At 38.1% G+C, this 12,323-nt stretch overlaps 1 long non-coding RNA gene and 1 pseudogene across 1 annotated transcript; one reads left to right on the top strand and one right to left on the bottom strand.

Annotated features, from left to right (window-relative positions):
• Positions 1–10: 10 nt before the first annotated feature.
• Positions 11–5,299, bottom strand: LOC109057752 (annotated as a pseudogene).
• Positions 4,108–7,695, top strand: LOC122135129. The gene is made up of 3 exons (XR_006153362.1): positions 4,108–4,239; positions 7,092–7,180; positions 7,334–7,695. It is a non-coding gene; the product is annotated as an uncharacterized LOC122135129 (long non-coding RNA).
• Positions 7,696–12,323: the final 4,628 nt, after the last annotated feature.

The following is a 12,323-nucleotide window of genomic DNA, read 5'->3' as shown; positions in this document are numbered from 1 at the left end:
AATATGCTGGAAATATTTTATTTGAAGCTGAAGCTACACAGACAGGACAGAGTAACCAACACCATGATACAATTACTTGAGTTTTCAAATGAGAAAAAAGGTTAATGACTATTAAGAATGACATTTATATTCTCTCAAACTCTCATAAATGCCAATTCCCAAAAGACTACAAAAGAAAAAAGAAAAAAAGATGAAAAGATGACATTGTCTTGCATTTAGCATTAGTGCAATTGTCCTACGTCAGGATTAAATTAATTGTGAGAAGTTTAAGGTTTACAACTTGTAAGTTAAGAGAAACTAACAGCTGTTATCTAACTCTGCAAATCAATTCAGTGTGAGCACTTTCTGTTCAATGGAGCCATGACGTTTCTTCTGTTTTGGTTATTTGATTGGTTTAACAGTGCTGTTTGACAACAATGTTGGAGAATCCATGCACCTGAGTGAGCTGAGGACAGTCAAATGATGCCAGAAGTTTCTGTGGGCCGTGACACATGGGAATAAACTTCTCTGTCAGGCACACTGTGGAATGCCCTGCAATGTCACTGTGAAAGAAAGAAAGATTATTTTATACTACTGTGATTATTATAGTTGAATCTTTTTTTTTGGATTAAATAATCACTGTTTAGCAACAAATTGAATTTAATGCAAAATTAGTTTATTATTTAAATAAAGAAATAATGAAATTAATTGTACCCATAGTTGACAACTCTTGCATGCTTCCCAAGTCCCACGAAGCGGAATACAGAGTTCTTCAGGACACAAGGCAGTGGATTCTGGAAAGTGATTTTGACTGGCACTTCTTGACCCAAGACAGCATCAGATACAGGCTGAGAAGAACCACATACAAGAAACAATTTAACACTTAATGATTTCAACCGACCAAAAGATTAAGCAGTTGAACTCTAACTTTAAACTCACAGCGATAACAAGATCTGGTGTGCGCAGTCTGAAGTTGTACTGGGTGGCCAGAACCTGCTTCGTCTGAGCCACGTGTCCAAAGAGGTTGAGCATCAGTGAGGTGTGATCCACCAGGTGTTCCTTATACTCATCATAACTTAGGGTCCATTCCAGAGGTTTGCCTAATATAGGAAAAAATGTCAAACACTGAATGAATATTCATGCTTCCATTACAAGTCTCTTTACCCATAAGCTGCATTATGCCAACTGGGTGGTCTCTATTGCAACTCTGTATCATTTCTCACATTCAGCTTTATCATTTAAATCTTTATAATTTCTCACATTCAGAGGCCTTGAGCTCGATGCATGTCTGGTCTCTCTTCAGGAAGGTCTTCCTGACTCCGGTGTAGTACGTGGCTGCAGCCTGTCTGTAGAGGGTGACGCTACGAGGTGAGCTGCATTTATTTTTTAGATTGATGTAAACCACGGCGTCCTTGCCCACACATATTCCATCCTCTTTCAGGCTGACTTCACAGACAACATCCTCAGCACAGGGCAGTGGGTATGTGCATCTTCTCAAGCCATGACGAAGGGCTGTTTCCAAAGCAGTGGTCTTCTCATAAGAACCTGATCAATGAAAGATAGAGTAAATTGTACATATGGATGAATTGCAGGTGAGACACCAAACTTCATCATTTCCATAAGCACCATGGTTCAAAGTGTTGAGGGCTGAAGCAGATGTTTTTAGAGAAATGCATGTGGGGTTTTTTACCAAATGGGTGTTTGTAGAGGTGTGTGATGTCTACACGTTGATCTGAGCCGACAGCCTTGGTACTGATGCAGTGTCCTACTACATCTTTCTCAATATGAACAACACCAAAGGTCCCATCACATCTCCGCTGCCAGTAAACCTTATCATTGTTCACCTAGAGACACAACAGGAATCATAAGTCATGTGTCATTATAATCGCTGTATGACACAATGGTAAATTATAGGAATTAACGCACCTCTGTGAAAAGGAAGGGCACATCATGCTTTAGGAAGACCTGCCCACTGCGGATCGCAGCAACAGAGGTGGGGCCACAGCGGAAGAAGCCCTGGCCAGTCAGTTGAGGAGTGGAATCAACCACCTGCCAACCTCCGAAACCAGATGGTAGATCTGACCGAGTCATCCAGGCCTCATTCCACACATGGTAGTTCCTACATGGAAAAGAAGAAGAAAGAACTATAAACACTTCATGGACATTCAGAGGAACTCTTGGTGACATTATAAATGGTTATGATACTTACCAGATTGAATCACGGTTCATGTGATCGATCAGCTGAAATTCCTCATCCAAGTAGACATCAGTTGTCAAACAAACATCAGTGTCATGAGCAGAACAGAAGTTTGAAACTGGACGAGCAGGAATGCCCAAACACCTCAACACTACATGAAAGAAAAGAAGAATATAAGTTAATTACATCTACAATCTCTTTTTCAAAACTTTTTCTTCTTTTTCACTCTTACATGTGTTGGTGACTCCAGCAAAGGCCAAGCTCTGTCCATATCTGACTGGTATTCCTCCACATTGGTAGTACTGTTTCAGGATGGCACTGCTGCTGCACCAGGATGTAGGAGCAATTCCATCTCCATAGTAGTGTGACCAGTTACCCACCAGCACACCATAGTTTTTGTTAGCAATAACCTGATAAGGAGAGATGATTTTAACTATTTTATTTTGAATGCCGGAAACTTTGTGAAGAAATACCACATTCAGAAGAGAACAAATCTGACCATTGTAATGGCTTTCCAACATGAAATCAGGGTGTTTATAAGAAGGAAATGAAGACTCACCATGTCAGAAACCACTCTGGAAATGTTAATGGGGCTTCCCCACCCTGAGCAAGGTGTACAGCTCTTCTCCAACACAAACATACACGCAGACAAGATTCCCTTCTCATACTAAGAATCAGACAGAAGAGTAAAGAAATTAGAGACTGTGAAAAATCTGTCATGTTGTATTGTGCATAAAAATTCTGTAGAATTATATCTCAGATGGGATTAGAAATGGGATGTGAAAAAAATTTCCAGCAGCAACCCCAGTAGGTTCCACCATTTTTAATTTGCACCTTTGTTACTTATAGGCAGGGGTGAACATACGTTTTTCAGCCTGGTTCTCATAAGAGCACCTTGAGATTTGGTTTGGTCCTCACAATGCACATAGTGTGACCCATTAAATAAAACCTATAAAAAATTTAAACTAATAATAGTGATAATACTGAACTTTATTATTATTTTTTTTTTAATAAAACAATAATCAAAAAAATTAAGTGTGATAATACTATTATATTGTATATAGGTCTGAACTTGATTATGCAGCACATTTTTTATTTTGGTCGCGCATGCGCACCTGCTTATAAGAACACTTACTAGAAAAATAAAAATTAATTTCTAACATTTTCTTTGTGACGCACAACTCCCACTGAAGTCAGTGGATTCACAGCATCTCTCTAACATACACACGAGTTAACAGTAGACACTTTTGTAATATATGAGTGAGAGTTTGGCTCTTACTTGACCAAAGTTCCATGTTTTGCAGCCAATCTGCTGCTTAGTTCCATAGTAGATTCTGCCCATGTCATTCAGCACATACTCAGCTCTCTCCGCCTCATCACTCAGGTACACACAGTCATCTGATAATGAAAAACATTGGATTTTAAATATATATTCAGGTTCATGTTTATGTTAAAGTATAATCAAATACATACCTTTACACCAGGGGTTGAACAGCATGTAAATGTCATTTTCAGGAGCATAAGGTAAAGTGAATCTGCCTCCTTGACAGTGTGTCACGACACTGAGTTGGTATCGTCCAACGCAAGCAGTCGGAACAGAGTGCACACACAGTTGGATTCGGTTTTGGCTTCGTTCAATGATCTTTGCCCCCCCAGCAGTCTCTCTTGAATTCTTCCACAATTGGAACGATCACATAAGTGCCGTCCCGGATGGATGGGATATGACCTGTTAAACAAGAGATTTCAGTGATGGTAGAAATGCTGGTTCAGCTCCTCACATGTTCCTCCTCTACATATGTAGATACAGTATATCCTCTATGTCATGAGCCATATCGTTTACTAACCTAGTTTGAGCTCCAGGTGAAGCTTGTCACAACTGGGATTGAAAGGACGGCACAGATCAACCCACATGTTGAAACGCTGTCCTCTGCGGACGATGAGATGATCATCAAGGAAACGATGTGTGTGATGCTCCTGACGATTCAGTCCAGTCCTGCATTTGAGAAGGTCGACTTTAATCACTCGGAGAACAGCATCTGAGAAAACAGAAAAGCAGAAAACAGGTAATAAGTTATCAAACAAATAATTAATTGAGCTATTATGAGTGAGAATAACACATTTCCCATCATACACTGCAGGACAAAGATAAAGAAAACGGGAAGACTCTTACTCTCTACTCCACAGACTTGCGTGCTTGTGCAGTCATCCGCATATTTCTTGACGACGACTTCCCTTTTCTCATAATCATGGTAATGAGTGTCAAAACTGCAAGGATTAACGTATGAAGTAGCACAAGGAGGAGCATATGGACTAGCATATGAAGTAGCACAAGGAGGAGCATATGGACTAGCATATGAAGTAGCACAAGGAGGAGCATATGGAGTAGCATATGGAGTAGCATACTGAGTTGCATACTGAGTTGCATACTGAGTAGCATATGGAGTAGCATACTGAGTTGCATATTGAGTAGCATATGGAGTAGCATATGGAGTAGTCCAAGAAGTAGCACATGGAGTAGTGCAAGGGTTAACGTGTGGGTACGCATAAGGGATAGTGCATGAGTCAATGCAAGGGTTGGTGTGAACCGGTCTGTAGCATGCTGCTGTTCTGTAGCCGTCTTCCTGCAGTCTAATGGCTGGGAAACGGCCAACGGTGCAGAGGTTTTTGTATGGGTTGTATACAAAAGGCATGCTGGGCAAAAAAAAGAAAGAAATGAGAAACATGAGTGTGATCTGTAATTGGTCAGTAGATGGTTAATAATTCATAAATAAGGTATCTTTGTACTTAGAAATCAGATCTCCATGTTTATTTTTAAGGCTGTTCCCAAAATTATCAGGCCAAAATTTTTTACTATGTAACCTATACAGCATCATTTTTAACCAACTCTTGATCCACAGAACAGCCTATGAATTCTAGATGTCAGCTCTCTAATAGCAATTAATAATTTAATAAAGTTTATAACAATGTCTAAGAGGATTACTTACATGGATTTTGTCCTTGTCTGTTCAAGAGAAACTGAACCGAAAACTTGACGTGCTGCAGGTGAACAGTTAGTCCTGCTTTAACCAGCTTGTCACTCGTTCTGTTGTTTGTCTCTACAGCAGACAGGATATTTATACTATATCTCCAGTCTCCACCCCATCCACAGCTCATACAGGAAGTGTGAATACTTGTCCTCTTAAGAAAGGATTAAAGGATTTTGAGTCCACCTGTTAATGTAATGGTCTCTTTTAGAGAATTAATGGACAAATTAACATCTTAGTTTAGTTGATCTGAACCGCATATGGACTAGCATATGAAGTAGCACAAGAGAGGAGCATATGGACTAGCATATGAAGTAGCACAAGGAGGAGCATATGGAGTAGCATATGGAGTAGCATACTGAGTTGCATACTGAGTTGCATATTGAGTAGCATATGGAGTAGCATATTGAGTAGAGTTGTAGAGTAGCATATGGAGTAGCATATGGAGTAGTCCAAGAAGTAGCACATGGAGTAGTGCAAGGGTTAACATGTGGGTACGCATAAGGGATAGTGCATGGGTTAACGCAAGGGTTGGTGTGAACCGGTGTGTAGCATGCTGCTTTTCTGTAGCCGTCTTCCTGCAGTCTAATGAGTTTGGGAAACGGCCAACGGTGCAGAGGTTTTTGTATGGGTTGTATACAGGCATGCTGGGCAAAAAAAGAAAGAAATGAGAGACATGAGTGTGATCTGTAATTGGTCAGTAGATGGTTAATAATTCATAAATAAGGTATCTTTGTACTTAGAAATCAGATCTCCAGTTTATTTTTAAGGCTGTTCCCAAAATTATCAGGCCAAAATTTTTTACTATGTAACCTATTACAATCATACCAATACAATCATTTTTAACCAACTCTTGATCCACAGAACAGCCTATGAATTCTAGATGTCAGCTCTCTAATAGCAATTAATAATTTAATAAAGGTTTATAACAATGTCTAAGAGGATTACTTACATGGATTTTTGTCCGTGTCTGTTCAAGAGAAACTGAACCGAAAACTTGACGTGCTGCAGGTGAACAGTTAGTCCTGCTTTAACCAGCTTGTCGCTCGTTCTGTTGTTTGTCTCTACAGCAGACGGGATATTTATACTACATCTCCATCTCCACCCCATCCACAGCTCATACAGGAAGTGTGAATACTTGTCCTCTTAAGAAAGGGATTAAAGGATTTTGAGTCACACATGTTAATTGTAATGGTCTCTTTTAGAGAATTAATGGGACAAATTAACATCTTAGTTTAATTGATCTGAACCTTTGAACTTCAGACAGAGTAATTTTCTAGTCATCTCCCAGACTAATACCTTGTATACAACGGACACAATCAACACTAATAAGATGCAGACAATAGTAATAAAACTATATATATCAATTTTATTTATTCATTTTTACAGTATGTCTTGAATTGCAGTATATATTTATATATATATATATATATATATAGATATATATATATATATATATATATATATATATGTTGCAGAATTGCAGTATACACATTATTTTATTGGAAACATTCTGTAAGCCAAGTGTCTGTATAATTTTCTTTAATGACCCTGTTTTTTAATCGTTATGTTAAGAGAACAGTGAGTAGTACAATGACTTATGCATTTTATGTAATGGCGAAAATCTTATTTATTTGCAAAATTGGCTCTGATACATATAGTGCATGATTATATTAAATTAAATTGCAGTATAGTTGAGACCATTACTCTTACATTTATTCTCATGATTGTCAGAACAAGGATGACTCTTTGATATATAACTGTTAGTCAGTTATTTAATAGAATGACTCATAAAATTGAAAAGCAGAGAAAGCAGAGTATAGAAATTCACATGCAAGAGAATTAAAATTATTGTTTTATTCCTTTATTTCTTTTTTCCTTTTCCCTGACAGAAGATAAAAAGTTGCTTCAGGTCCTGTGAGTAAAAACAGCGGCCCCTGCAGTGATGAAGGAAGAGATGTCTCTTATTTGACAAGTGGAAGTAAGGAATATGATTTTGTAACTTCAAGTCTGTATGTACCTTTGGATTGGATTTATCAACTTTATTATAGAAGGCATTGTCAAGCATGTCCTGATTTTTGGAATTTACTATTTTTATTATTATAATTTTTTTTTTTTTTTTTTTGGATAACAGAATTGCTGATCATCCCTGACCTGAACCTTATGCTCCACCCAGAAGGCGTATGAGAAAAAAAGGAGAAATAGCCTATAATAGGACCAATTAAATCAAAATGACCCGAAATCATTCATCATCAGTCCAGTCATCAGTCCAGCACATTTTTACAACAATGACTCTACAAGGGCTTTAGCAAATTGATATGACATAACTATAGTGTGTTTAGTCATTCTGGTCCGACTAGACAGAAAACACTGAAAGGGCATTCTAGATGCATATATTCAGATCAAGACCACAGTCTCTTTCTCATATCTTTCTGGTGATCATACCTGTCAACATTCCCATTTTTTCCCCATTTGTATTTTACACCCATCTCCTGTCGCCTCCTATCCCATTTTTTTTTTTTTCGGAGGATACTCCGGAATTTTTATGTGGAAAAAATTTTTTTATTTTTATTATCATATATATATAATTCCAAGAAAGTCTAGTTGCCAAATCCTTTATGAAACGCAAACATCATACAAACTTCAACCCATTTGTGACCTCAACCTGGCAACCTACCACCAGGGATAGGTAGTATTTCAGATACATGTATTTAAAATACGTATTTGAAATACAAAATAATACTATTTTGTATTTTAAAGCCTTTGAAAAAGATGAAATGTAATTTGTATCCAAAAACATTTAAGTTTAGTATTTTTGTATTTTCAGTCAGCTTGCCAGTCAGCCTGATTTTCTGTATCAACTGCTGTTCAGTGTTAAGATCCCAAATGTCAGATTGTGATATGAGGGTATAAGGGTACAATGTTGCATTTGGGTTTTGGGTGCATGTTCCTGCATGGAAATATGGAGTGGGGCTGGGGCACGATTTGGAGACAGACATTGACCTTTCACTTTGATTAGACATTATATGTGCAGTCTTACAGCCGGGTATACATCCAGCTAGTGCAACTGGCCCCAGGGAATCAAGTACTCAGAAGAGCCTAATTCATTTGTCCTTTCAACTCCCTTTAACTCTTTATTAAATCTTGCTTTAATAAAACTACAGCAGCAAGTCTGTACTGGCTGAATGTAGGCATATTTAGCAGCTTCTACAGTTAAATATAAAACTTAAAAAATGCAGTTTATAAAATAAATCTAAAAATATTTCAAAATATTGAATGCATTATTATTTCATTTTTATACCATTAATAATTAACTTTTTAAATTTGTAGTTAACTAGTATTTAAATAATCAGACCTTCTAGGCTATTGGTGTCTGGGCTTATTTCTTTTTTAAATGACATGAGACTTTGTGACTTGCTGCACTTGCTATACTTTATACTTCAGTACAGTAAAAGTAGTAAAACCATTTTCTAAGTCATTTGATCAAAAAAAAAAAAAAAAACCCCTGTTGAAATGGCAACAGAGCTAATGAGTGATCCTCTCCTGCTATCTACTGGTTATAATGCTATTTTCATGTCAATTTAATCATCTTTTGGCACATTTTTCATGTCATCTTTATGAATATAAAGTGAATTTTACTGCACAGCTCTAGAGTTGAGAAATAATAATGGCTTTAAAATATTATAACTGTTTTAAAAATGTGTTCATGACCATGAAGTAAGTTATTTATTATCAAGAATACCATTATGATGTCGTTTACAAGATATCATCAGTAGCTACCTAACGTTAGCCTAAACAATTACCATAGTGTTTAGTTGTCAGCATTTAAATACAATTACGTGTACTCTCCTAGGATTACCAGGCTCAGCATTTAAAATTATATGTGACTCTGGACCACAAAACCAATCATAAGGGTCAAATTATCACCTGGAAGCTGAATAAAAAAGCTTTCCATTGATGTATGGTTTGTTAGGATAAGACAATATTTGGCCGAGATGCAACTATTTGAAAATCTGGAATCTTTAAAGTTATCCAAAGGAAGTTCTTAGCAATGCGTATTACTAATCAAAAATTAAGTTGATATATTTACAGTAGGAAATTTACAAAATATTTTCATGGAATATGATCTTTTCTTAATGTCCTAATGATTTTTGGCATGAAAGAAAAATCCATAATTTTGACCCATACAATGTATTTTTGGCTATTGCTACAAATATACCCCAGTGACATAAGACTGGTTTTGTGCTCCAGGGTCACATTTGTTGTTAAACAACATGAATCTGTATGTTAATGCCGCTATCATTATTTACAGTGTCAACATCGGTGTGATTGTGGTCCAGTGCCGGTTGTGTTGGCCCAGTTTCAGTACCCAGACTCGGGCCAGTACTGGCTAATTGTACCATTTTGGTTGGCGTGATTGTGTCGGTGGTGTCAGCTCAGTTTCATATATATTTATTTACGCTTACTCATACAGAATTGCAACTTCTAAAATATGCTTATTAAAGACTTGATATATTGATATAAAACCAGAGCTTTGAATAATTTGTCCACAAAATGACATTGTTACCTTAAAATCCTTAAGATGGCATCTGCTTCCAACCAAAATAAAATACATTTTACAGTGTCCTTGTTAAGTCTATATGTACTTATGCATGTCAACTAAATGTCACTTTACAAATATTATATTTATGCCGTGCTGCTGGTTTGTGATTGTAGCTCCGTGTAGATTTGTTTTTCTGTAGAATCTCTATCTCTATCTTACTATCACTCTCTCTTGTTTAAAGTGATAAAACTTAGTTCCCACCATATTTCTGATATTATCTATCAATCTAATCTGATTAATTTGATCGTTCGCTTTTATTCTAAATCCGTGAGTGCAGCGCACCTGCTGCGCGTAAGCATTCAATAGCTTGTCATTTGTGTTTCCATTCGTGCCGATCACTGTTTTCTTTTCTCCTCTCCTCTCTCTCGATCCGTTTCTTTTCTCTCTCACTCTGATTTTTTTCACAAGTTCATCAAACAATTCTGGTAAGAATCATTCATCAATCATGGTAAGTATGGCTTCTGCTGCTATTGTTATTTGCACCACTTACCACATGAATAGTTTATCTCTCTCTGTTGGCGACGAGGGATTCACTTGTGATAAATTCAGGGAATTAGTTAGGCTGACAGAGAAGATTTTAGAATTAGAGACATGCATCCAAACTTTAATTGAGGACAGTAAGAATGTGAGGGCTCTAGATACAGCTTTGGATGCGACTAGCTCAGGGAGTCCTGTACATTGTTCGGTTCCGGTAACAGGGCAACTGGGTGACTGTGAGGTGGCATATTCGGGGGTCAAAACACCGCTCTTCTGTTCCGATCAAAACATTAAACAGGTTCTCCCCACTCAGTGAAGCACCCACTGAGAAACCTGATGAAAGTGCTTTAGTTATCGGCAATTCTATTGTATGGAATGTGAAAATAGAAACACCAGCCACCATAGTCCAATGTTTACCGGGAGCCAGAGTGCCTGACATCCTGGCAAATTTAAAAGTGCTGGCTAATGCTAAACGTAAATACAGTAAGATTGTTATTCACTCTGGCGCTAATGATGTTCAACTTCGCCAGTCGGAGATCACTAAAAATAACATTAAAGAGGTGTGTGAACTTGCAAGCACGATGTCAGACACTGTAATATGCTCTGGTCCCCTCCCTGCTTACCGTGGTGATGAGATACATAGCAGACTGTCGTCACTCAGTGGCTGGAGTGTCTAAGTGGTGCCCGCAGAATAACATAAGTTTCATAGACAATTGGACGAGCTTTTTGGGCAGACCTGACCTGTTGATAAGAGATGGTCTTCATCCCTCCTGGAGTGGTGCCGCTCTTCTCTCTAGAAATATGGCACATAGTCTTAGTGTTTGTACTTGACTAACTGGGGTCCAGGTCAGGAAGCAGACAGACTGGCTAAACCGACCGTCTGCTAGCTGCCTCACGTTACAGAAGTCAGTTAATTCTCAGCACATAGAGACTCTTTCAACCAGATATCACACTATAGAGACACACTATATAGACTGACCCGAACTAGAAAATACAAAAAACCTCCAAACCAATTTAAGAGTAACAATTTAAAAGTTCAACAAATAAAAAACAGATGCAATAACAAATGATAAAGCTTGGCTTATTGAATATCAGGTCCCTTTCTACGAAAGCACTTTTTGTACATGATATGATCACTGATCATAACCTGTTTGACAGAAACCTGGCTAACACCTGATGTTTATATTATTTTAAATGAGTCCCCCCCCCCAAGATTATTGTTATAAACATGAGCCATGTCCAAAAGGTAAAGGGGGAGGTATTGCTTCAATTTATAACAATGGTTTCAGTATTTCTCAGAGGGCAGGCTTCAAGTATAAGTGAAAGTGGAAAATGAAAGTCGTGACATTTGCCAAGTATGGTAACCCATACTCGGAACTGGTGCTCTGCATTTAACCCATCCAAGTGCACACACACAGCAGTAAGCAGTGAACACACAGTGAACACACCCGGAGCAGTGGGCAGCTATATCCAGCGCCCGGGGAGCAACTGGGGGTTAAGTGCCTTGCTCAAGGGCACTTCAGCCATGGGTAGGGCTGGGCGATATATCTAACGATATGATCATGTGCATCTAGTCAGTAAAGCCGGTTCCCTGATTAGCGCTAAATCGCCATCACCTGCTTTCAAATGGAGCGGCATTTAATAGACAGAGCCGTAGTTCACTGACAAGGTACGCAATATCGCGTTCATTATCGAAGGCGATTCATCTGGGATAACGAACACGATATTGCGTAGCTTGTCAGTGATCTACGGCTCTGTCTATTAAATGCTGCTCAATTTGAAAGCAGGTGATGGCGATTTAGCGGTAATCACGGAACCAGATTTACTGACTAGATGCGCATGATCATATCGTTAGATATATCGCCCAGCCCTAGCCATGGGTATTGAGGGTGAAATAGAGCGCTGTTCATTAATTCTCTTTTCTAGCATTTTAAATACAGTTGCTCCTTTACACTTAAGGAAGATTAAGGAAAACAGTCTGACACCATGGTATAATGAGCACATTCGCACCCTAACGAGAGCAGCCCGGAAAATGGAGTGCAGC

Source organism: Cyprinus carpio, chromosome A23 (genome assembly GCF_018340385.1).
Source record: "Cyprinus carpio isolate SPL01 chromosome A23, ASM1834038v1, whole genome shotgun sequence".
In the NCBI taxonomy this organism is placed as follows: domain Eukaryota; kingdom Metazoa; phylum Chordata; class Actinopteri; order Cypriniformes; family Cyprinidae; genus Cyprinus; species Cyprinus carpio.
This window is presented reverse-complemented; position numbering and strand designations above follow the sequence as displayed.